Source organism: Balaenoptera ricei, chromosome 2, assembly GCF_028023285.1.
Source record: "Balaenoptera ricei isolate mBalRic1 chromosome 2, mBalRic1.hap2, whole genome shotgun sequence".
In the NCBI taxonomy this organism is placed as follows: Eukaryota; Metazoa; Chordata; class Mammalia; order Artiodactyla; family Balaenopteridae; genus Balaenoptera; species Balaenoptera ricei.
In genome coordinates this window covers 37,137,804-37,161,815 of record NC_082640.1, presented here as the reverse complement: position 1 = coordinate 37,161,815, position 24,012 = coordinate 37,137,804, and the positions used below count along the sequence as shown (strand labels likewise).

The following is a 24,012-nucleotide window of genomic DNA, read 5'->3' as shown; positions in this document are numbered from 1 at the left end:
AAGATGCTGCGTGCCACAACTAAAAGCCCTCATGCAACAACTAAGAGCCCGCATGTCGCAACTAAGATCCCACACACAGCAACAAAGATCCCGTGTGCTGCAACTAAGACCCAGCACAGTCAAATAAATAAATAAATAAATAAATAAATATTTTTTAAAATCCCGTATTAAAAAAAAAATGCCTCCCGGAATTGTCCATCTGAAGAAAGGGAGCTTGGGGCATTTATCCCTTGGCTTACATCCCCCATTGGTTGAGGGTTAATGCTCTTTACTTTCAGTCTGTGTTTGGGAGAGGGCTGAGAAGGCTCTTGTGGCTTTTGAGAAGGCCTTAAAGCAGAAATTGGAGAGGCCCACAGCCTAGCACTTGAGGTGCGCATTGTCAGTAAATGGGAGGCCCCCACAAAACTGGCTACCGCATATTTGGCTAAAACCAGTTGTGGGCCAAAGGGAAGAATACAGGGTACCAAGAGCCTTTGCTGCCAGCAACAAAGTAATATTAGCATATTTACACATTGAAATAGTCGACAGCAGCAACCATAAATAAACTCAGCTCCAGGCAACAAACCTGAGATGGATCTTAGCAATAAAACATGAAAAGTGAAAAAGAAGTCCCAGGACACACCACTATGTATAAAATATCAATAGATGAAGAACAAGGATTTACTGTATAGCACAGGGAACTATATTCAATATCTTGTAATAACCTATAATGGAAAAGAATCTGAAGCTATATACCTGAAACTAACACAATATTGTAAATCAACTGTAGTTAAATTTTTAAAAAAAGGTCCCAGGTTATTATGTAGGGAATGATACTACTTTAATAAACAAAACAACTAAAATTAATAATATATGTTTTGGAAATATGTATGCATGTTCACACACACACAAATATATACTTATGTATGTATGTAAATACATAGACATATACAAAATTTTAAAAAATTTATTTATCTTTGGCTGTGTTGGATCTTCGTCGCTGCATGCGGGCTTTCTCTAGTTGCGGTGAGCAGGGGCTACTCTTTGTTGCGGTGCGCAGGCTTCTCATTGTGGTGGCTTCTCTTGTTGCAGAGCACGGGCTCTAGGTGCACGGGCTTCAGCAGTTGCGGCAAGTGGACTCAGTAGTTGTGGCGCATGGGCTTAGTTGCTCCGCAGCATGTGGGATCTTCCCTGACCAGGGATCGATCCCGTGTCCCCTGTATTGGCAGGTGGATTCTTAACCACTGCGCCACCAGGGAAGTCCCTCCACTCTTTTTTATATTCTATTCCCATGTAGGTCATTATAGAGTATTGAGTTCCCTGTGCTATACAGTAGGTTCTTATTAGTTATATATTTTATATATAGTGTTGTATATATGTCAATCCCAATCTCCCATTTTATCCCTCCCGCCTCCCCCTCTTTACCCCTTGGTAACCATAAGTTTGTTTTCTACATCTATGACTCTATTTCTCTTTTGTAAATAGGTTCATTTGTACCATTTTTTTAGAATCCACACACAAGCGATATCATATGATATTTGTCTTTCTCTGTCTGACTTATGTCACTCAGTATGACAATCTCTAGGTCCATCCATGTCGCTGCAAATGGCATTATTTCATTCTTTTTAATGACTGAGTAATATTCCATTGTTTATATGTACCACATCTTCCTTATCCATTCCTCTGTCGATGGACATTTAGGTTGCTTCCATGTCCTGGCTATTGTAAATAGCGCTGCAATGAATATTAGGGTACATGTATCTTTTTGAATTATGGTTTTCTCCAGATATATGCCCAGGAGTGGGATTGCTGGATCATACAGTAGCTCTATTTTTAGTTTTTTAAGGAACCTACATACTGTTCTCCATAGTGGCTGTACCAATTTACATTCCCACCAACAGTGTAGGAGGGTTCCCTAAAGAAGCAAGACTTTTTAACTTTAAATTTTTATAAAGCTAGGACAATTTTTAAAAATAATTTTTTTGGAATTCCCTGGTGGTCCAGTGGTTAAAGCTCCGCACCTATCACTGCTGAGGGCGTGGCTCTGATCCCTGGTTGGGGAACTAAGGTCCTGCAAGCCGCATGGTGCAGCCAAAAAAAAAATTATTATTTTTAATAAAATGTTTTTTGTTTTTTTTTATTTTTTTAATTTTTTTAAATTTTATTTTTTTTAATTTTTGGCTGTGTTGGGTCTTTGTTGCTGTGTGCGGGCTTTCTCTGGTTGTGGTGAGTGGGGGCTTCTCTTCGTTGTGGTGCATGGGCTTCTCATTGCGGTGGCTTCTCTTGTTGCGGAGCACGGGCTCTAGGTGCGTGGGCTTCAGTAGTTGTGGCACACGGGCTCAGTAGTTGTGGCGCACGGGCTTAGTTGCTCCGTGGCATGTGGGATCTTCCCAGAACAGGGCTCGAACCCTTGTCCCCTGCATTGGCAGGTGGATTCTTAACCACTGTGCCACCAGGAAAGCCCTAAAATGTTTATTTTTTACATAAAAATATTTTTAAGAGCAAGAAAATGATAAACACAAGATTAAGCAATGGGGTGGTGATCATTCTGTAATGTATAAAAATATCAAATCACTGTGTTGAACACCAGGAACTAACATAGTGCTGTAGGTCAGTTATACTTCAAAAAAACCCCAAAGAAACAAGCAAACAAACTAAGAAAAAGAGATCAGATTTATGGTTGCCAGAGGCAAGGGTATGGGGAGGGAGATGGGGAAGGGAAGGGGAATTGCACGAAGGTGGTCAAAAGGTACAAACTTCCAGTTGTAAGTACTCGGGATGTAATGTACAACATGAGTAATATAATGAACACTGCTGTATGTTATATATGAAAGTTGTTAAGAGAGTAATCCGAAGAATTTTCATCACAAGGAAAACAATTTTTTTCTCTTTCTTTTATTATGTATCTATAAGAGATGATAGATGTTCACTAATCTTATTGTGGTAATCACTTCATAATGTATGAAATTCAAATCATTATGCTGTACGCCTAAACTTACACAGTGCTCTATATCAGTTATATCTCAATAAAACTGAAAGAAAAAAAGATTAAGCACTGGATGGGGGGATATATGTAAGTTGTCAATTCTAGTTTTTAGGTTGAATAAGTAACAAAAAATGGTCACACATGAACAAAAGAATATAGGGTCCCTGACCCATGGAACATATTTAACTCCATCATGTACACCTGAGCCCCAAGAAATAGAATTATATGGTATGATAAGTACATTTAGAGGTACCTATACAGTAAGATGTACTGATAACACAAAGGTGGGAACTGGAAGATACTTCCTCACACCAGGGAAGGTCAGGGAAGCTTGACCAAAAAGGTGGCAGTTAATGGGCTTAAAAGAATAAGAAGATTGCCAACCTTGGGAGGAGGTGAGGAGGTCCTGGAGAACGTTCCAAACGGAAAGGGCAGTATGGACAATGGTACAGAAATGAGAGACAGGGCAGCATTCAATAGACTACAGACAATTAGGGTTGACAGAAAAGGAGAATGAAAGAGGTACATGCAAGTGATGGATCCAGAAGATAAGGTCCATGATAAGGAGGTTAGGCCTTATTCCACATGGTAAGCAAACAAGAGCATTGGAGGGTACTTTTTATTTATTATTTAAACAATCTTTTTAAAAATAAATTTATTTATTTATTTTTGGCTGCATTGGGTCTCTGTTGCTGTGTGCTAGCTTTCTCTAGTTGCGGCGAGCAGGGGCTACTCTTCATTGCGGCGCGTGGGCTTCTCATTGTGGTGGCTTCTCTTGTTGGGGAGCACGGGCTCTAGGCGCACGGGCTTCAGTAGTTGTGGCTAGTGGGATCTAGAGTGCAGGCTCAGTATAAACAATTTTTTAACATTAACATTCTTTAATTTAATTTAATTTATTTATTTTATTTTTGGCTGTGTCGGGTCTTAGTTGCAGAGTGCAGGCTTCTCTCTCTAGTTGTGGAGCTCAGGCTTCTCTCTAGTTGTGGCGCACAGGCTCCAGAGTGCGTGGGCTCTACAGGTGAGGTGCGTGGGCCTGGGCTTAGTTGCCCCACAGCATGTGGGATCTTAGTTCCCCGACCAGGGATCAAACCTGTGTCCCCTGCCTTGGAAGGCGATTCTTAACCACTGGACCACTAGGGAAGTTCCTGGAGGGTACTTTTTAAAGCAGGGTACTGACAAGATTTGTTTCAGAAAGATCCTCACAGCAGAGTGGAGGACTGGTTGGAGTGTGCTGCAGGCGGGAAGATCAGTTAGGATAGTCTGATCTTAGGTCAGGTGAGAGATATCAAAGTCCTGATTTACTCAGGAGCTATGCTGTGTGTAGGCATGTATGGGCTTTTTTTAAGAGGTAGAATGGGCAGAATTTTAGTTCCATTCTCTCCTGTGCTTTTCTTTATAGCACCTATCACCCTTGACTTATATTTACTTATCTGTTGTCTCTTTCCCCCCACCAGGATGTAAACTCCAGGAGAGCGAGGATGTTAATTTTGTTCCTTCCTCAATCCCCAGGGCCTAACAGTTCCTGGCACATAATAGGTACTAAACAATTACTTGTTGAAGGCATGAAGTTTAGCTGGGAAGGAGACACGGCTGGGTAATAGCCAATAGGGGAAGAATTTTTAATGCTACACTCTGATTTAGCTCTGTATCTCCTATTAATCTCTTCCAGAGCTCAGACTCTAGCTCAGTATTTGACCAAACAATAAATCATTCCCGCGTCTGGCTCTCATCCTTGTCTCAGCCTGAGTTAAATCTTTCCTGCCCCCTCTACCCATCCTACCCATTCTCTAACTACCTCCACTTTTTATCCCTACAAACCCTGATTTTCCAGGTTCCCTTAAGGTCCTCGGCCATATGTTTAGATGGTTCTCACATTGCTATATGATCACATACCTGCTAGATAATCTGCTTCCAGATCCACTCCTCTCCATCCTTCTCTAGAGGCTGACCTTGAAGGGCAGCGTCATCTGGGGTCACTTGCCCTTAGGCTTCCTCTTGGGTTCAGCCAGTGGGAGGTACCACAGGAAGAGAGAGAGAGAGAGAGAGAGCACTGTATTCGTCAAAGTTCCTATTGGCCCTCCCTCTCCTTCATCTGTTGCTCTAACTGAGCACTGGTTCCATCTCTTTGCCCCTTCAGGCCTATGGTTGATAATGGCTTCTCAGCATTAGCCCTGGGGTATTTCATTATCCCTTGCTGGTTTCCCTCAACCCTGCCAGCATCTTTATACACTGTCCCTTCATTAACTTTCTTCAGTTACACACATCGAGCAGGCCATCTGTTTTCTCCTGATCTTGGCTGACACAAAAGTAAAAATGGAGAATTTTATCTTTTTAAAAGAAATTGATATGATTCACAAAGTTCACCCTTTTATTTTTTTATATTTTTTTGGCCACACGGGGATCCGACCAGGGATTGAACTCAGGCCCTGGCAGTGAAAGTGCAGAGTCCTAACAATTGGACCACCAGGGAATTCCCAAAAGTTCACCCTTTTTTTTTTTTTTTAATTTATTTATTTATTTTATTTATTTATTTTTGGCTGTGTTGGCTCTTCCTTGCTGCGTGCGTGCTTTCTCCAGCTGCGGCGAGGGGGGGGCTACTCTTCTTTGCGGTGTGTGGGCTTCTCATTGCGGTGGCTTCTCTTGTTGCGGAGCATGGGCTCTAGGCATGCGGGCATCCGTAGTTGCGCGGCTCGCGGGCTCTAGAGTGCAGGCTCAGTAGTTGTGGCGCACAGGCATCGTTACTCCACAGCATGTGAGAACCTCCCAGACCAGGGCTTGAACCCTTGTCCCCTGCATTGGGAGGCGGATTCTTAACCACTGCGCCACCAGGGAAGCCCCACCCTTTAAATGTATATAATTCAGTGGTTCTCAGTATAGTTGAGCAAATTATATCTTTTTTCATTTAATATGTAATCAAATGTTTTCTGTTACATACTCAGTGGTAAGTTATACAATGTTGCATGCCATAAGTTACTTATTCAAATGTTTCAAACTTTCACTATCACAAATAAGGTTGTAGTAAATATTAGGCATGTGGCCATTCTCTTTTGGGTAGAACTTTCTTTCTTTCTCTTCTTTCTTTTCTTTCTTTCTTTCTTTCTTTCTTTCTTTCTTTCTTTCTTTCTTTCTTTCTTTCTTCCTTTTTTTCTTTCTCTCTTTTTCTTTCTTTCTTTCTTTCTCTCTCTCTCTCTCTTCTTTTTTTTTTTAGTGAAAAATTTTATATTGAGAATTAGCCAGCTGGACTCAGTTTAGGTGATCCCAATTTTGTTGGCAACATCCAAAGCATCATAGTCAGGAGCCAGGTGAACATATGCCTTCTTTATTCCATCAGGCCTGGTCAAGTTGTTGACCTTGGCCACGTCAATGTCATAGAGCTTCTTCATAGCCTGTTTAATTTGATGCTTATTGGCCTTGCCATCCACAATGAACACAAGTGTGTTGTCTTCTGTCTTCTTCATGGCTGACTTGGTCGTGAGGGGGAACTTGATGATGGCATAGCGATCAAGCTTATTTGTCCTAGGGGTGCTCTTTGCAGGATATTTGGGCTGCCTCCTGAGCCTCAGTGCTTTGGGCTGTGGCAAGGTGGGTGACAGCCAAATCTTTTTTTCTTTTTTCTGGCCGTGGACACATTCAACTCTGCTTTCTTGGTCTTCAAAGCCTTTGCTTTGGCTTCGGCTTTGGGAGGGGCAGGGGCTTCCTTCTTTGCCTTCAGTCTCATCTTTGTGAAAAGGAGGGAGGACTTTTTCTTAAGGAAAAGTTTCTAGGAGTGGTACTGATGAGTCAAAAGAGAGTCACATCTCTATTAAGGCTCTTTGGAAGTACTGTCAAATTGCTTTTTAAGAGGATTATACCAATTCCCATTGCCACAGCTTTCTCTGAATGGACCAACTGCATCATCTCATTAGCACTGGAAAGTACATAAGGTGTATATATATATATATATATATACTGTTAATGTAGTAGGTGGTATTACCATGGGGATTTCTGTGATAGCCATGACAATCCTAAGATATTTAAAGCCATTTTTAAGCTAAGTGGGAATGGAGGGACAGTGATTTTGAGGGGATGGAGTAGAGAGAAGGTAAAGGGATTTGCTCCTTAACATTCCTCCTTCTCCATCCTGCCTCTTCATCCTGTTTACATACCAGTTTCTTCCTTTTCAGTGAGCTGTGCTACTTCAGGGCCTAGTATAGTGCCTGGCACTGTCCTGAATATCAATAAACATTTATAAAGTGGATACATAATGGAAGAAGAATGTTAAGATATATGCACCCAGAGTTGGTTATACTAGTATATGAGCATTAACCGGTTTTGTTTTAATGAACTCTCTGGTATCAACACTTTCCATTCCCTCCAAATAAACATATTGACTAATGCCCATGCCTGCTGAATGCTTTGGATTAGTGAGTCCATCTCTGGAATATCTACATACTTCTTCCTACCAGTTTTGTTAGATGCCTAATAAGAATCTGCTGTGTTTGATCCCAAAATTGCTTATGACAGCTGTTTGCCAGAGTATAATTAATTTAATTAAAATTACATAAACTGATGACACATAAGCATGAAAAAGAAAGAGTTGTTTCTATGAAATGTCAGTTGAATGCTTTGGAAATATTAGAGACCAGTTGAAAATTACTGTCAAACCAGACGTGAGTGAGAGAATTAAGAAGGATTTTTTTTTTTTTTTAAGAGGGAGCCTCTAGTTATATTGCTTTGCAAGAAGCTCTAAGTCCTCAGTCAACTTTATTTTTTTAATTTTTTATTTTTGGCCATGCTGCGGGGCATGCGGGATCTTAGTTCTTGGACCAGGGATCAAACCTGTGGCCCCTGCAGTGGAAGCGTGGAGTCTTAACCATTGGACCGCCAGGGAAGTCCCCCTCAGTCAACTTTAAAAAAACGAATTGGAAAGCACAGAAAATATATCATGGATATGAATTATGTAAGAAAAACAACTCAAGAATTCTAATCGCCACTGTTGCTCACATAAAAGGTTTGACCTCACATCAAAAGATTTGCAAGTGGGTGTTCCTTATAGGTTTGAAATGAAAATGAAATATTAAGGTTTGTATTTGTCACTTTTTATAATTCACTGCTTTAATATACTTTTCCAATTAACTGACCAACTACTGGGCTAGGTCCAATTTGTTTGGGCAGGGATAAATCCTTGTTCCCCATTCTTTTTTTTTTTTTTTTTCCCCATAGGAGGTCAGGTAGGAGAATTTGTCCTGGTTCTTCCAGGTGACCTACCTAATTGGTGAATTTGGATCTGCCTGCCCTTATACAGAGGGCAATCTTCTCTAATCATACGTGGTTAAAGTTGCTAGACCTCTGCAAGTTGTAGGTTGGAGTTTTGGGGGAGATTATTTTAATTCAAAGAATAGTAAAAAGCCTATTGGTCATCAACCAGAACATTCTTCAGTTCAGCTTTATTGGTAATAAAGTTGATATTTTCAGCTTTTCACTGGTTCCAAACTTCTAACTAAGGGATAAAATTTACTGTCCCTGTAGTGCTCCAGCAGCGTTGGATCAGATTGCTTCTATGTATTGTCACAATCCAGACATATTATTTTCCCTTTTATTTTAGTCCATGATTCTGTTCATTCAAATAAATAGTTGTCTCTGGTAGTCTGCAGGCAGTAGTCTAATCTTGTTTGAAGTTCAGTCTATATCTCAAGCTAGACAAAGGAGAAAACATTTATGCCTCCTGAGAAATATTGATATCAGGAAATATTTACTGAGAAGGGAAGAGAAACTCAAACATGGCTCCTGCCAATCCTTCTATTCTCTCCCCCACCACATCCTGAGAGAGTCTTGCCTGTCCTGAGGCTTTCTGGGACATGTAAACATGGCAAACTTAAGGTCACTGCCTGTATGGATATTTAAATGAGAACTGCAAACATAGGGAATAATAGTCTAGCCTTTTTTCAATGTCCTTTAAGGCATTTTGGAGCCCTATAATGGGTCATAAGATCAATGACCACTATTTAAAAAGAAATAAAACTAATAAAGGTGAAAATATCAGAATGCATTGTATAAAATGGTAATATTTCATGAAATGTTTTGTTTCAGAGTTGTGTGTGTCTGTGTGCACATGTGTATATATTCTGGGTTGAGATGTGGAATATATTTCTTATGGAGGTTCACAGTCAGAAAAGAGTGCAAAGAATATTATTCAGCCATAAAAAAGAAGGAAATCATGCCATTTTTGAAAACATGGATGGATCTTCAGGACATTATGCTAAGTGAAATAAATCAGAGAAAGACAAATACTGTGTGATTTCACTTATATATGGAATCTAAGAAAAAGCTGACCTCATAGAAAGTTGTAAAAAAAAAAAGTTTTTGCAAAGCATTGGTTTAAAATGCACATTTCTTCTTCCTTTCATTTTCACTCTTTGCTAATTTGCTCTCTGAAACTGCTGCCTTGTGAATAAAAATTGTAGTAATGAATAACCAGAGAAGCAAGAGCCAGTTCTCACTCTGTGAACAGCTGGAATAAAAAAAACTGTTGCCCCTACCTCTTCACTCTGAGTCAATCAGATGCCCAGATATCATTAGGGTAGAAGGGCTAAAACCTAGAATTTCATTAAGGAAGAGGATACAGGAACATTTATTTTAAAATTTATCACCTGCACAGTTCAAGCTCCAGGGTTCTCCCAGCTGTCAAATTACAAAGGGTTCAGCTTGGCATTCAGGACTATTGCCCTACTTGTCCAGACTGATTCATCTAAATTTCTTCCACATGAATCTGTGCTCCAACCAAACTGACCTCTTGGTGTTTGCTGAACTTCTCATTCTGTATCATTGTACTATTCCTTCTGCATAGGGCAGCCTCCTCAACTAGCCCGTCTCTGCTTGCCAAAGTCCCATCCATCCTTCAAATATCCATTTCCAATTTCCTTTCCTGATTCCTAATATCTTTCTTCTGAATTCCATAAATATCTTTAAAAAAATACCTTTCAGGCTTCCCTGGTGGCGCAGTGGTTGAGAATCTGCCTGCCAATGCAGGGGACACGGGTTCGAGCCCTGGTCTGGGAAGATCCCACATGCCGCGGAGCAACTAGGCCCGTGAGCCACAATTACTGAGCCTGCGTGTCTGGAGCCTGTGCTCCGCAACAAGAGAGGCCGCGATAGTGAGAGGCCCGCACACTGCGATGAAGAGTGGCCCCCGCTTGCCGCAACTAGAGAAAGCCCTCGCACAGAAACGAAGACCCAACACAGCCATAAATAAAATAAATAAATAAGCCCTCCTTCCTCCTTGATAGTCTATAATTTGCCTATGAAGTATGAGTGAGGGTAAAAAAAAAAAAAAAAAAAAACCTTTCATAAAAATACACTTTAAAATATCATTTTTCCTGATTTCAAGATAAATATTAATGTACTACTGTAAAAATAAGAAAATAAGAAGTCACAGAAGAAAATAAAAATACCTTTTAAAAATCTATGTGTGATATTATTTTATATTACGTAGCTCAAAAGTACTATTGCCTCCATTTTACCGAAGAGGAAAGGGATGATCAGAGAGATGAGGTGACCGGTCCAGGGCAGCACAGAGAGTTGGTAACAGAGGCTGGACTTGAAGCCAAGTCTCCTGATTCTTTCTGTGATGCTCTTTGATGGACACCATGCAGCCTCTAGGCACGGGAGGGGACTTTGGAAATAGCTAGGCCTGGGACTTCCCTGGTGGCGCAGTGGTTAAGAATCCGCCTGCCAATGCAGGGGACACGGGTTCAAGCCCTGGTCCGGGAAGATCCCACATGCTGCGGAGCAACTAAGCCCGTGCACCACAACTACTGAGCCTGGGCTCTAGAGCCCGTGAGCCACAACTAATGAGCCTGTGTGCCACAACTACTGAAGCCCACGTGCCTAGACCCCATGCTCCACAACAAGAGAAGCCACCGCAATGAGGAGCCCGCACACCGCAAAGAAGAGTAGCCCCTGCTTGCCATAACTAGAAAAAGCCCGCGCGCAGCAACGAAGACCCAACGCAGCCAAAAATAAATAAATAAATAATTAAAAAAGAAAAAGAGGGCTTCCCTGGTAGCACAGTGGTTGAGAATCTGCCTGCCAATGCAGGGGACACGGGTTCGAACCCTGGTCTGGGAAGATCCCATATGCCGCGGAGCAACTGGGTCCGTGAGCCACAACTACTGAGCCTGCGCGTCTGGAGCCTGTGCTCCGCAACAAGAGAGGCAGCGATAGTGAGAGGCCCGCGCACCGCGATGAAGAGTGGCCCCCGCTTGCCGCAACTAGAGAAAGCCCTCGCACAGAAACGAAGACCCAACACAGCCAAAATTAAATAAATAAACTTATAAAAATAAAAAAAAAAAAGAAAAAAGAAAAAGAAATAGCTAGGTCTGCTGTCCAGAGCCCTGCTTTATTTTCCTGTTTATACCTGGTGATCCAGAACACTATTAAAAAAGTATATGCATTAAAAAAAATTAAATTGCATTTATTTGTTCTTTATTGGTAAAGCACATGGTATAAAATTCAAAGAGCACAAAAGGGCATACGGTGATAAAAGGTCTCCCTCATGCTCCTGTCCCCCAGCCATCTAGTTTCCCTCCCCAGTCTCATTTGTGTCCATCAGATATGTGCTATGCCTGGATAAGCAAATATATATGTGTGTAAATATTAATTATATATATAATTTTTATAAAAAATGGAATTATATTCTACCCTGCTCTCCACCTTGCATTTTAAAAAATTTGAAGGGGAGGGGCAATATGGGGGTAGGGGAGTAATAGGTACAGACTATTAGGTATAAAATAAGTGACAAGGATATATTGTACAGTATGGGGAATATAGCCAATATTTTATAATAACTATAAATGGAGTATAACCTTTAAAAATTGTGAATCACTATGTTGTACACCTGTAACTTGTATAATATTGTACAGCAACTATATTTCAATTTAAAAAAAGAATAAGCAGATTCTGGGATTAAAGATATTCAGTATAGTGTTATCCAATAAACCCAATGCAAATAAATGTTAAAAAAAAGTCTATGTGTGATACACATTTATGTATATTTATATATTACAAGCTGGTATCATATCTTTTTAAAAAATATTTATTTATTATTTATTTATTTTTGGCTGCGGCATGTGGACTCTTAGTTGTGGCATGCATGTGAGACCTAGTTCCCCCACCAGGGATTGAACCCGTGCCCCCTGCATTGGGAGCACAGAGTCTTACCCACTGGACCACCAGGGAAGTCCTGGTATCACATCATCTTGTGATGTGCTTTTTAATTACAAGTATATACCATGTCATTAATCTTTTTCTTCAACATGATTTTTAAAATTTTTAAATTTTATATCGGAGTATAGTTGATTTACAATGTGTTCAACATGATTTTTAATGGTTACAAATGAACTATAATTTAACAATCATATAACACTGGGCATTTTGCTTGTTTTCACAAGCATGGTACTGTATTTTGGGGGAATATAAATGGAGTGGTATCCAGGGAGTAGTGACAGATTTCCTAAAAGAGCACAATGGAGTATATTTTTGGAAATAAGAAATTGGGGCCAGTGATAATTTGAAGAAATGTAAGTTCTCCCGTGAATCTTTGGAAATGTTGGCAGGTATGCTGGGTTTCCCACTCTAAGTGGAATAGGGGTTTGAGCCAATTGCACTTAAATTTTAAAGGGCAGTGACCCCCCAGCAGCATTATGGTTGACTTTGGGGGGCATCCAGGCAGCTGACCCATGGAAACATGCAGGACTGAGTATGCATGCCTCCCCACCTCAAAATATTTCTATCTATGTGTATCCTTTAAATCTAGCAGGAAGGGGTGTGCCTCTTCTCTGATTTCTTCCTCTCCCTTCCCAGCCCTATTTCCTTTTTCTTTTCTGAGATCACGCATCATTAATTATCCTATCTCTTATCTTTTATTCTCCCCTCTCAGCTCCTTTGAGAGCTCTTCCTCAAATAGGAAAAAATAAAAATAAAAATCACCTCTCTCCTTTACTCTTACTACCCCTGGAGCTATAGGCTTACTCTTTTCCCCCTCTTCCTGCCAAACTTCTGGAATCATCACCCTTTACTGCCTTCATCGCTTCACTACCACACACCCCCTACCCAAGTGGTCAACTCAGCTTAGAGCCTGGCCCACAGCAGGCCCTGGCTGAAAATCAGTTGCACCTCTCGAACAAATTGGCGTCTCTCTCCCGGTTCTTCAGAGGGCATTTCTCCGTGGTTAGCAGTGGGTGCTCACTGCCAGACACCAGGGCCTCATCTCCGTGCTCTCACACCCTCAACCTAGTTGCCACCTTAACGCCGCCAGTTTCCAGGTACTCTGGGTTCTTGGAAGGTCCTGCCCTGGCCATCTGCCCGCCTCTCCGAGTTCTCACCTCGCACAGTCATAGCTTCCCCTGTAACTCAGAGATGTTGCAGTCTACCCCTGGGAGGCACCCGTTGCCAGGCCTCCAACTCTGTTCGCCGCGGGTCTCACGGTCACCCCAGAGACAACATGTCAGAGCGCCCCACACCTCCAGGCCTGCTTGCAAGTCCCTAGTTCCAGCGATGACCGAACATTTAGGGCGCACCTACTAAGTGCCAGGCCCACACCACCTCTGCTACTTTTCACTTAACAGCCTACTAGGCCCCACTAGGTGCCAGATCTGAGGGAAGCGGACGCCGTGCCGGCTCCAGAGGCGCTCGCTGTCCGCTAGGGCGAGACAGCCGCGTAGGCAGATCGTGGCCCTCTAGTGGGGGACCTCAGCCCTGACCGAAGGCCCCTGCCCTGGAGGCCGGTCAGAGAACGAGAGGCCCAGGTTGCAGGGAGCGGCCGCCGGGCCGGAATCGCGCCGGGTGCTCGGCGGGGCAGACGGGTCACACGAGGGCGGGGGCCGGGCCTGGGTCTGCGAGGTCTAGGGTCCAGCTCTGCCCGGCACCGCCCCCGCCCCGCCCCGCCCAGCCCGCCGCTGTCGCCACCGCCGGGTCGGTGCCGCGCAGCCCGCCTGGGGCAGGAGGAGGTAGGCGGTAGGCGGCAGGCGGTAGGCGAGAGGCGAGAAGCCGGGCCCAGGCCGGGGCAGCCCCTCAGCCGCACCGCCCTGGGCGGGTGCCCAGGTCCGAGCCGCCTTCCGCCTGCCCCCCCCGCCCCCAACCCCCGCCCGCGGCCCCAGCCAGGTCCCGCCGCCAGGCCGGCTCCCGCCCCCGCTCCGCCCCCGGAGCCGCAGCCCCGCCCGCCACCGCCGTCGCCATGTTGTGGCTCCCGCAGCCGGCGCTGGGGACGCGCGCGGCCGAGCCCGGGGCCTGCAGCCGCCGCCGCCGCCAGGTAAGCGCCCCCCGCGGGCCGGGCCGGGCGGGGCTTGTGGGCCGGGGCCGCCGCCGAGGCCGCTCCAGCCCGAGCCGGGGCTAAGCGGAGCCAGGGCCGAGGCCGAGCCCGCGCCCGCACCGCGGCCCGGCCCTGCAGCCAGGCGGACCCTGCTCGCCGCCTGAGGCGGCAGCCACTTCCCCTGACCGCCGCCTGGCGGGCCCCGGCCGCCACCCCACCCCGCCCCCGGCGGACGGGCAGCCTGCCCCTTCCGCCACCCCGACCCGCCGCTACCTCGCCGGGCGGGCACGCTGCTGTCCTCCCGGCGCGGGACGGGCGGTCGCCCTCGGCGTTGGCCCGCGGCCCCCCGCCCAGGCACGGATAACGGTGCCACTTTACCCCGCTGGGGCGCCCTGTCAGCCGGACCGTCCCGGTCGCCCGAAGAGCTGGCGTCGTCACGGGACAGACACTTGGGGGATCGACCTTTTTTGGCGCCCCTCAGTCCCTCCCCCCACCTCCGCCCAAGTTCTGACCCTGGGGGAGGTTTCTTCGGGAGCTGACGGGTATTCTTGCTCCAGAGTTGGGGGCCCAGGGGGTGACCAGGCTTGTTGATCAGGGTGGAGATTGTCTTTCTGCAGGGGCTCTTCCTGCCAACCCGGGGGGAAAGGCTCAATGTGACCCGAGGGAGGACGGTGAGCGTCTGCTGGACAGATGGCCTCCTGGCCTTGGATCAGCGAATGTGAGGGGGAGGGGTCCGTACGACCTTAGGTATGTCTGTTTCTGAGAACCCCAGGATTATTCGAGCTGCTCAGGGATTTTTAACTTTTTTTTTTCTTTTTTGAGTAGGCCAGAGGTGGCATTAAAAATCCTGGATTGGAATAAATCCACGGGCCCACCCAGGGCAGCATGTCTGGCACCCAGGACTAGCCTAGAATAGGACTGGCAGTCAGAGAATGGGACTTGGGGGTAAGATGGTATTTGGCATAGGGTTGGCCCACTTGCCTTCAGCTCTGTGTTCTGGAGGACCTGTACAGTGCATCTGTTGGTGTGTACAGTGTGGCTGAGGATACAGGATGTGGACAGATAGATGCCTGGCAGGTGCTTGGTGGGATTTAAGGGGTCTGTTTCCTCAAACTCACAGGTACATTATACAGTGAAAGAGAAGGGGAAGCAAGGTGCTAACACATATTTTGACCATTTTCCAATTTTTCCACTGGTCATGGCTTTGATTCATTTAGTAAAATTTTCTGAGCACTTATTATGTGCTAGGCACTGGACTAGGTGTTGGGAGTACAGTGGGAAACCAGAAAGACATGTTTTAGCTTGAGCTCATAGACCAGTGAGAAGGCCTGATAATAAATAATCTTGAAATTTCATTCAACAACAAATATTTGTCAACCAATATGTGCCAGCCATTGTTAGATGTTGTGAAGAAAGCAAGCAAAAATAACTGCCCTTGTGGAGCTTTCATTCTAAGGGGCCAGACAATAAAATATATAATAAAAATATAGTCTGTTAATAAGTGGTAATGAGAAAAAGAAGATAGGGGAGGAGAATATGAGTTATTGGGTAGGGACTGAATTTATATTTGAGTGGTCTGGAAAGGCCTCCTGAGAAGGTGTCTTTTGAATAAAACTTTGAAGGAAGTGGTAAACTAATCATTTCAAACTGTAATGAGTACAAGGAAAGAAAGGTGAAGAGAGTGGTAAGAGATATGGGCCTTGATTTGGGTTGGGGGCTCAGGGAAGGCTTCCCTTGAGGAAGTGACATTTAGGCTGAGACCTGAAGGAGGGTGTAGAGTTAACCATGTGTGGAGCAGCAGAGAGCTTGGCAAGTTGGAGGAAGTGAAAGAGGCCTGTATGGCTGGAGGGGGAAAAGGAGAGGGGAGATAAGTTTATAGAGAGGTGTGTCAGATCACTGGGGGCCTTGGGGACCGAATGCCTTCCCTCCTTAGTTTGGATTGTATCCCCGGTGTAATTAGGAACCTTTGAAAGGTTTTAAGTGAGTGACATTATGATATTTACATTTTAAAAGGACTCTGGTATGGACAGAGATAAACAGGTAAGGCAAGGAAGGCTTTCTGTGTTGAGTGGCCACACTACTTGGTCTGCTTCCGAAAGCCTCAAGCAGTCTGGGGGAGGATCCTTTTCCTCAGAGAGACTGTTTTGCCCAGCTTTTATGAAGGGAAAGGAAAATAAATGAACATTTATGGAGTGCCTGTTAGGTGGGAGAATCCATTTTAGAGACTTTTGCAAACATTATCATATTTAACTTAATCCTCCCTGCACTCTAAGAGAAAGGGGTTGTCCTGCCTCCTTTACATATACAAGCTCGGAGGAGTTAGATTTCTTATCCAAAGCCATATTTGTAACATAATCTGTATTAAAACCTAGATCTTCCTGATTCCAGAGCGCACTGGCTCTGGAGCCAGACTACCGAGTTTGTGTCTTGCTTTTGCCACTTACTAACTGGATGTTTTTGAGTTATTTAACCCCTCTCGTGCCTCAGTTTCCTGTTTGGAAAAGCCTCAAGCTTTTCTCAGCTTGAATGCAGAAAAATGTACCTACCTCCTAGGGTGGTTGTGCTGATCAAATTAACTTAGTACAAATGTTAGCTGCTATTATTACTTAAAATTTTAAAACACCCATGCTGCCTCCATGCCCTATTGTCATTTTGGATGAGATTAAGTATATAGATAATTTAATTCTTGAATATTTTGAGACTCTTTTCCTCTAAATAACTTAATGCCAATGTTCCACGTGATCAGTCCTTCAAGGTTGATCTCTTATTTCAGTCTTGACACTGTGCTAGGGCTTATGGATACAATGTGAGTTCCTTGCCTCAAGAAGCTCAGGGTATCCAGGGGAGGTCAGATAATTAAAAGAATAAGCTACAATGTATTTAACAAATTCTCTAAAGCCTTTGTAGTTAGAGAGCTACAGTTGGGGGCAGTAAGAAATAAATGCCTGGGGAAGTAGGGAAGGCTTTAGGGCGAGGTGACTTCTGAACTGGGCTTTAGAGGAAGAACAGAAGTTTTGCAGGCAAGCAAGACTGGGCAAAGGGCAGTCTATGAAGAGAGAGTCATGTGTGAAAGCATGGAGCCATGAGAGACTTGGTTTGTCCAGGGATGAGGCTGGGAAGCTGAGTTGGGCTTGTGAAAGGCAGGTCAAGTTTGGATTTAATTCTGTAAGTCACAGGGACATATCAGAGACTATTGGATACATCAAATACATATCACGTGATGGGTGTTGCTGTTAGAGAGTGGAGACAAATGTCATCCTGGGAGGTGACTTTAGTTTGGTGGGATCTCTGTGCTTCAGGATCTTGTTCTCAGTTTCATAAACCTGAAATTCAGTTTGTAGGGCACGCAGAGCTGATTGGATCCAGGGAGACTGATTAACCAAACTTGGAAGAGACTGATGCATAAACTCAGGGTATAACTAGCCTTGAGAAATGAAACTGCAGAATGACAGATGTTTCTGTCCTCTGGCCATGGCCCTCCCCACCCCCACTCCCTGACTTCTGGCCAGGGCTGGGACAGACTAACAAACTCTTGCTCCTCAATTCCCGTTTGTTTTTCTCAGGCTCCATGAAAACTAACCCTTTTTGTTAACATAATCTTTCCTCAAGCTCTATACAGTGTAGTTAACAATGATTATTTAATTGATAGAATGAATGATTCTGTACCGTTTGGGTGGGATCCTGTGTTTGTGAAACTTAAGGAAAAGGAGGAATAACTTTTTTAGAAATAAAGTATTGGAAAAGGGGATTACTGCAGAAGGTATGCAGATACCAAGTGGTGTGGGTAATTTTGTGGCCAAGGGGTGGTTGTGGACAGATGCGTTGGAAATTGTTCAGAGAGCAGAGGTCTGTGAACTCTTGGAAGAGGTGGGGCAGGGGTGGTTTCTTTTGGTTGCACCTGAAGGAGAGATTGGTTTAGGATTTTCATCTTCCCTACACATTGGAGACAGAAAAGAAGGTAATAATTCTTGCCCTCTACTCAGCCTGGTCATGGTGAGCTTTCCTGTTGGATTGCAATCTTCATGAGGTTTGAGCTTCGTCTTAACACTTCCTTCTGCTTCCACAAAACTGGGACGAGTGGTGGACCCTCTAGAGTTTTGAATCTGTATTTTTCTACAGCAAAAAATAAAATCCAAATAGACCAACCTAGATTATGGATTAATTATTTTTCTTTTAAAACTCTAAAGAGCATTCATGTAGAAAATTTAGGCAATTCAGATAGGTATACAAATGAAATAAAACTGATAAATCCTATAACCTAGAGCTACTGTTTTAATATTTAGTGTTTTTATTAGACGTTTATCTCCAGCGCTATCTTTATATGCGTTTGTTTTAACTTTTTCTTTTCCTGCAAAAATAGGAGCATCCTGAATAGGAGAGAGTTCCTAGTTTTGATGCCTGTGAGGTGGAGCAGTTGCATGTACCCACAGTCTGTGTATGTTTCCATTTGTGGGCATCTGATCCATTGTTCTCCCCCTTCATGCTTTAGGCGTGTAGGATGGGATATCCATTAGCTTATTAATTTTGGGAAATGTTTTTAGGGATAAAAGTGCTACTTCAACCAACCATTCATTTTTATTTGACAGTGGGAAGTGTTTATGTATGTGTTGAAATGGCACATTGGATCCTTTTTATGACTGAAAGAAAAGTTAATAAACACCTTTTGAGTTTGGTGCCACCACAGAGTCATTCCTCAAATCCATCAGCAGAGAATAGGTGTCCTCTGTTTGCTGTGTGACTTTGGGTAAAGTCACATTTACCCAAATACTCCATTTCAGATTCTAAAGGTATTGTATCAAGAGGTAATGGTGTCCCCCTTCCTCTCATTTACATGCTCCAGGAGATGGAAAGGATGATGATGTCTATTTATGTGATTGATTGTAGAAAGACTTCTGCTATGTTGAGTGAAAAAAAGGGGTATGTCTGCTGAACAGATGAACTCCTGGCCTCAAGTCAGTATGTGTGGGGGGCAGGGAGTCTGTATGACTTTGTTATGTCCATTTGTGAGCTCCAGAAATATTGGTGACCCCTGAAATTTTTTCAAGTAGTTCAGGGGTGGCATTAAGGGTCTTCTGAAAACAAATCCACAGACTTATCCAGAAAAGCAAGAGCAACACCCTAGGTTTAACCCAGAATAGGTTCACTTCTTCTGCAGAACAGAGTTTACTGTCAGATCTTACCTCTGAGTGGTGGGATTAGAGTGGTTTTTACTTTTTTCTTTATATTTTTGCCTGTCATTTGAATTTTCTATAAGCTTATATGTCATCATTACAAAAACAATGGGTAAATCTGTTTTTAATTTTAGAGACAAACATTGAATGCCCTAAAGCAAAAACTCAAACTGCCCAGAAATATGCCCCTCTCGAAGAGGTATGATGTTGGAACTGGCTGTCCGTCCTTGGTAGGCAAGGAGGCTTGCCTTTGGTAGATGTGCAGTAAAGACAGCTCTCCCCAGCAGGTGAATTAGGCTAGAAACTCTGATCGGGATAGTTCCTGAATTCAGGGAGCCACGGCTGCACCCATCTGGGAGGAGCTGATGAGCAGAATGAATTGGCTTCTAGCTTCATTTGTTGGGTGTTTTTGGGGGGCATGCTTCTAAAGAAGTCACTTCTTTTGGGCATGGCCCTGGACCCTCTCCCATGGACCACAGGGCTCTTAGTCTCCTACACATTGACATGGGGGATGCTAAAGAGAGAGGTTCCTATGTATAAACCTCACATACATTCCTGGAATTTCCCTCCTACTGGAGGTTCAGCCCATCCTGGGAGTGAGGCAGGGAGCTACTTCATCCTTATATCCATCCAGTCATTGGGCATAGGAACGTTTACCCACACTGCCCTTGGCAAGCTGGAGCTGAATGTGAGCCAGTGGAGTGGGTTCTGGCTCCACTTTTATTCCCCTGGTTTGCTGCAGTTTACAGCATTCTACTCCTATCTGCCAATTCAGTTCTGAAGTTAAAGTTGTTCTTTAGCAAGCCAAGGACAGAGTGAGACCAGAGAGAGAGGTCTTGAAGGTAGGTGACCTTCAAGGTGACCACTGTAACTGCAAGCCTCTCAAGGCTATTCCAGGGCCCAAAAACACCTCTGAGGCAGAGCTTTGGCATTTTTGGAGGAGAAGGGAGTCCAGGGGTGGGCAGCAAGCAGCTGTTCAGATTCTTCTGGGGCTTGGCCCAGCCGAGGCTCGGGTGTGTGTGGACAAGGGCTGTTCTCTGTCTTTGCCTTGTTAGACAGACTCTCCAGACCTGAACTGAGCTGGCTGAGGTCGTAAAAACTGCTTCACTGTCTGAGACTTCATTAAGGCTATAAATCTTCAGGACCTTAAAAATATTAGGTGTGTGATTAATACTACTGTTGTTCTTAGTTAGAATGCTTATGTGTATTTAAAATCCTTTGGAAAAAAAAATCCTTTGGAGCCTTTTTACAACTGGGCCATCAATGATCAATTATCTACAGTTGTTTATGAAAGGCCCACCCTGGGCCCAACACAGAGCTGGATGCTCTGTGGAGCATAAAAGAATCACGTGAGATGAACTTTGCCCTCAAGGAGTTCCCCCACTGAAAGCAATTGCAGAACAATTTGCTTCCAGACCAGAAGTGTCTTAAGGGGGCTTTTCTTTCTGAGGGTGGTGGTTACTTTCACACAAGTCACCCCTCTGAGATGGCTGGGGTTACCTCTGGGGAACATTCTCTGGTACCCAAAATGGATTGAATGGCCATTTGGGAGGAGGGAGGTGGTGGCAATGATGTAATCTCATCTTTCATTACTTCACTTGTCTCCCTTTGACATTGCTTTTCTAAGCACCTGTACCCTTTAGGAGAAGGTAGCCACCTACCCACAAACTAGGCACCCCAGTGCCTATCGTTCCAACATTATAGCTGCATTCCTCTGAGGCTTAAGACGTTTGCACTTCCACTTAGTGTCCCCTTTTAAAATATTTACACCCGGGACTTCCTTGGTGGCGCAGTGGTTAAGAATCCGCCTGCCAATGCGGGGGACACGGGTTCGAGCCCTGGTCCGGGAAGATCCCACATCCTGCGGAGCAACTAAGCCTGTGCGCCACAACTACTGAGCCTGTGCTCTAGAGCCTACGAGCCACAAATACTGATCCCGAGTGCCACAACTACTGAAGCCCGTGTGCCTAGAGCCTGTGCTCTGCAGCAAGAGAAGCCACCACAATTAGAAGCCTGCGCACCACAACGAAGATCAGGCCCCCGCTCGCCGCAACTAGAGAAAGCCTGCACGCAGCAACGAAGACCCAGTGCAGCAATAAATAAATAAATAAATAAAATTTATTTTAAAAAACTGTATAAAGAATTTTAAAAACTGTATAAAGAATAAAAAAAGTATTTACACCCCTTGGGAGAGGTCAGTCTTTTAGCAGTTCATCACTAAACTGTAAGTTTAATTACCAGGAATTAATTAAGTTAATGGTGAGAAAGACTGGGACCCAGGCAGGCACTTGGGGCAAGAGTGTCCGAAGGGACATGTTCCTGCATGACAGGAGAGAAGTGAGGGCAGCAGAAGAAACTTTCATGAACATTAGTTGCTGTAAGCAGGTACTGCTAACACTGGGACCACCCTAGTGGTCCTGATGGCCAGGGTCTAGAGTACAGCATGGCCTAGCACTGGTACAGGGGGCTTTGAGTGGAGGTGGAATTTGGGCTCAGTCTTAAAGGATTAGGAAGATTGTTTTTCCTTCATTTAGAAAATATGGTATGGCTACCAGGGGGTAAGGGGGTGAGGGGGAGGGATAAACTGGGAGACTGAGATTGACATATACACACTATTATATATAAAATAGATAACTAATAAGGACCTATTGTATAGCACAGGGAACTCTACTCAGTACTCTGTAATGCCCTATATGGGAAAAGAATGTAAAAAAGAATGGATATACATATATGTATAACTCATTCACTGCTGTACACCTGAAACTAATGCAACATTGTAAATCAACTATATTCCAATAAAAATTTAAAAAAAGATTTGGGAATTCCCTGGCAGTCCAGTGGTTAGGACTCCGAGCCTCCACTGACGGGGGCCCAGGTTCGATCCCTGGTCAGGGACCTAAGATCCCACAAGCCGTGTGGTGCGGCCTTAAAAAAAAAAAAGAAAAAAGAAAAAAAAAATATATATATATATTCAGTTTAGAAAATTTTGGAACATTCAAGAAGAAAATAAGTCCCTCATAATTTTACTACCTGATGATAGACGGCAGAGAGGAGTGATCCTTTTACAATGAAAGTCAGAGCATGTCGCTCCTTTACCCCAGGTCCTCCTATAGCCTTCAATCTTAGAGTGAAAGTCCTCACAGTGGCCCTCCATTATTTGCTTCCCGCCCCCATCTCCTGTGACTGCCTCTGCTCTGGTTTGGGTTCCTTGAATGCACCAAGCATTTCCCTGCTTCAGGGCTTTTCTGCTTGCTCTTTTCTCTGCCTAAAACCTCTTCTCCCCTGTATTCACATGGCTTGCACTCTCACTTGCTTCAGAATTGAGAATGTAGTCGTACCATTTTCTGATTTCCTACTGACCTCCTATTGAGACAATAGGACAGTTGAACTCCTATTGAGAAAGGCTATATGACTACCTGACATATCATGAATTTGCTTGTTTGTGTCCATTTGTCTCCTAGTGGAATGTCAGCACTGCATCGGGAGGGACTTAGTCTGTTCTGTTCACTGTGGTATCCACAGTGACTAGGATAAGGCCCGGCACCTAGGAGGTGCTCAACTAATATTATCAGTTGAATGAATGAGCATGCATGTATGTGTGTAGTGTGTGTGTGTGTTGTGGAAGTCGAGTGGGAAAGGACAGTGTGGCTAGAAGCTGTTGTGGGGGGATGGGTATGGATGGTGTGGAGAGTGAGGATGCTTTGGGCAGGAATGGAGGTTGGAGATGTGGTCCAGTCTGTTCCAGGCTCTACCGTCTCATCTCTTACTGGTGCTGTTGAAGGTGAAGGCAGTGATGTGGTGCTTTGAGGCGGGTGAAGAAGCAGCTGCTGAAATTTAAAGTCTAGGCCTAGATGACGGAGGTTCTCAAAAGTCTGGCCCGAGGGTTGGAGCTGATGTGATTGGCTATAGGAAATTATTGTAAGTTTTTGAGCAGAGTGAACAACTCGTGAAAATGGTGATGGGGAAGATTGGTCTTAGACATATAGGATGACTGTGGGGAGAGACCAGAGGTGGCGAGGGAAGCGGTAACATGGACAAGGATGGAGACACGGAGCAGAACAGATGACATCTGTGAGACTTAGTAATGGCAGAATTCTCCCCAGCTGCTGTGTGGCCTTGACAAAAGCTTCTAGTGCTCCCGACTTGGTAGAGCTTAAAGTACTGTCCATGGTTTCAGATGAGTTTTGGAAGCGGGTGGGGATAAGCGGGCACAAGGGAAAGAGGAAGGGTCCTCTCCAGGTTCATTAGGTTGATGGATCTGGTGGGAAGCAGGCCGTCGTATCCTGCACTGGGCCTGCATCTCACCGACTGTAACCCTGGATGGGAGCCTGTCCTTTTTGGTCCGCTGAAAACTTTCCTGTGTGAGAGTAGCTGTAAGTGCTCTCTGGTTTTCTTCTGAACCTACACATATACCAGGACAGTATCTGAAATCCATTTGTTCGATTACCTTCTTTCAACTCCATTTTCTGTCTCCATAGTTTTATCTACTCCTCAGAACAAATTGTCTTTGACTCACAAACCCATTTGGATTGGATTAATTGACGGGAAATACTTACTTCTAAATGGCTTCTGTTTCATTAGGCCTCTAG

General features: G+C 44.3%; 1 protein-coding gene, 1 long non-coding RNA gene and 1 pseudogene across 8 annotated transcripts in view; 1 reads left to right on the top strand and 2 right to left on the bottom strand.

Annotated features, from left to right (window-relative positions):
• Positions 1 to 3,731: 3,731 nt before the first annotated feature.
• Positions 3,732 to 14,856, bottom strand: LOC132359101 (uncharacterized). Of its 2 annotated transcripts, none has more exons than XR_009500731.1 (3): positions 14,526 to 14,856; positions 4,859 to 4,959; positions 3,732 to 3,797 (listed from the first exon to the last, which is right to left on the bottom strand). It is a non-coding gene; the product is annotated as an uncharacterized LOC132359101 (long non-coding RNA). The 2 variants fall into 2 exon arrangements; XR_009500732.1 differs by having other exon boundaries at positions 14,765 to 14,856.
• LOC132360318 (large ribosomal subunit protein uL23-like) lies at positions 6,195 to 6,683 on the bottom strand (annotated as a pseudogene).
• ZNF592 (zinc finger protein 592) overlaps positions 14,151 to 24,012 on the top strand; it is a 57,883-nt gene continuing 48,021 nt past the window's right edge. For 4 of the 6 annotated variants that reach the window (XM_059912387.1, XM_059912390.1, XM_059912388.1 and 1 more), the window contains exon 1: positions 14,166 to 14,252. The gene's annotated coding sequence lies outside the window, so the exon portion shown is untranslated. Of the gene's footprint in view, positions 14,253 to 24,012 lie in introns of all 6 variants that reach the window. The other 2 variants (XM_059912392.1, XM_059912391.1) reach the window with 2 other exon arrangements.